Below are 2,716 nucleotides of genomic sequence, written 5' to 3' on the forward strand. Positions count from 1 at the left end.
AGAGAGAGAGAGAGAGAGAGAGAGAGAGAGGGAGAGAGAGAGAGAGAGAGAGAGAGAATGTATGCATGAATGTATGTATATATGTGTGTGCGAGTGTGTGCGTGCGCGTGTGTGCGTGTGTGTGCACGCGCGCATTTATACGTGTCTGTGTGAGAGTCAGCGCGTTTCAAACCCATCTAGGCGTATACAGCTACCTACCACTACGTAGGTACACTTAATTGTATGTGATTAGCTATGGTTCTATATGCATGGGTACCTTACGTATATAAGTATGCACAAAGCTGTGTTCAGGCACCTCTGCGCATGTGTGAGTGCATCACAATATGTGTTTCTTCTTTTTTCCCTTCACTATAATGGTTCGCGTAGTTTTCTATACTTTCAATTGTTTGCTTATTTTTACAGATACTTAGAAGCAGCCATTTGTAAAATAAACTGTATAGTGCGTGAATCGCATCTTAAGACCCCTTTTCTTGTCAAAATCACATATATTTTAAATTTTCAAATGACTTGATACAAAGCTTGACGCTTGGTTAAGTTTTACCACCTACCAAGATTACTCACCAGGTCCCAGGGGTTAAGGGTTCGCGCCAATACATCACATATATACATATATGTGCACAGACACAAGCACACACAAACGCACACACGAAGACATACACACAGATACGCATACACCTATAGACAATAAACGCATACATACAAATGCGAGTCTCTTACTTTCTTTTTCACACATGCATATATAAACATATATACATGCATATTTGCTCTCAGGCAATAGACAAAGATTCATGAGTGACTAATCCGTATTTTTTTCTTTTATCTTTAGGGAAAATCGTTCACAAACTTGACTACTCTTCAACAAGGACCTCCTAGGTCGATGTAAGACTACCTGAAGGGTGAGAATAAATTGGATGCGTATAGGAAGGGTTGGTACTTTGCCAGAATTCGATTCTTTAAATCGTTAGTGTGTACGTGAAGGCGTATGTATGCATATATACATAAATACATACAAATGTAGGTACGTGTCTATTTTTATGTGTGAACAAATATGTATATAACTGTATATACGTATGTGTGTATATATATGTATATACATACATATATACATATATATATACATATATACATACATATATACATTCATATATACATATATACATACATATATACATACACACACATATATACATATATACACACACACACACGTATATATATATATATGCATATAGGCGCAGGTATGGCTGTGTGGTAAGAAGCTTGCTTCCCAACCACATGGTTCCGGGTTCAGTCCCACTGCGTGGCACCTTGGGCAGGTGTCTTCTACTAAACCTCGGGTCGACCAAAGCCTTGCGAGTGGATCTTGTAGACGGAAACTAAAAGAAGCCCGCCGTATATATTTATATGTATATATTTGTGTATCTGTGTTTGTCCCTCTCCCCACCATCATCGCTTGACAACCGATAGAATAAGTACTAGACTTACAAAGAATAAGTCCTGGGGTCGATTTTTTCGACTTAAGGTGGTGCTTCAGCATGGCCGTAGTAAAATGACTGAAAGAAAAGAATGTGTGTGAGTATGTGTCTATATATTTATACAAACATGCAAAAGCATACAGATGTGTGCATATTTAAGATAGATAGATAGATAGATAGACAAAGAGAGAGGGAGAGAGAGAGGGGATGGAAGGAAGGAAGGGAGGGAGAGAGAAGGGCGTGTTTCTGCACAGATTTCGTCGAAGAAATTTCAGTCAAAATGCTTGGTCAATCCGAGGCTATGATAGAAGAATTGTGCAGTGAGATCGAACCAAAGTCCACATAGTTGCAAAACCATCTTTTCCACTAGGTAGCCACGTTTCTATTCCAATCATAGCATAAGATACTGTAGACAACGTTGTTCTATGCACTGGGGGTTAGGAGAAGTGTACATATGTAGTTGTATTAATGAAGTCAAACCAAATAGTAAAATTTTGAAATCATTTAATGTACGTTTAATGTCTGCGGAAGAATTCCGACTACGTTTCGTGGTTTGCTACCTCAACAGCTCCTTTGTAGGATCCAGTGGCTAAAGACATCCTCAGGAGGAACCATGCCCGGTTTCGGCCCCTACTTCTCTACCGTTAATATATAACAGGAAATGCGTAAGACCTTCCTCAGTGAAAAACATTTCAAAATAATTAGAAATGTTTTGAATGAAGAAGGTTTTCGTAATGGTTGCATTTTCTATTATACAGGGTGTCCACAAAGTCTGGGTACATGAGGATTAACACATACTTTAAGAAATTATTATTTCTTATATTTAATCGTTTATCTTATTATTTTATTTACTCCATGTACCCAGATGTGGATTAACATACTTTAAGAAATTATTTCTTTTATTTAATTGTTTATGTTATGATTTTATTTACTCCATGTACCCAGACTTTGTAGACACCCTGTATATTACGCAGACCCGAAACGTACGTATTAAATGATTTCAAAATATTACTATTTGGTTTCACTTCATTACTACAATTTATACGACTCGATGCCAGTACAAACTAGTTGGTCTTGACTCCACTTATGCAGATCCTACAAAAACAATTTGGGGTAGTTTGTTACACTTGATTCAAGTAGAAAATTCTGGTACTGTGCACTGTTTCTCAGAGTAACACACACACACACACACACACACACACACACACACACATATATATATATATATATATATATATATA

This window comes from Octopus bimaculoides, chromosome 4, assembly GCF_001194135.2.
Source record: "Octopus bimaculoides isolate UCB-OBI-ISO-001 chromosome 4, ASM119413v2, whole genome shotgun sequence".
Lineage (NCBI taxonomy): Eukaryota > Metazoa > Mollusca > Cephalopoda > Octopoda > Octopodidae > Octopus > Octopus bimaculoides.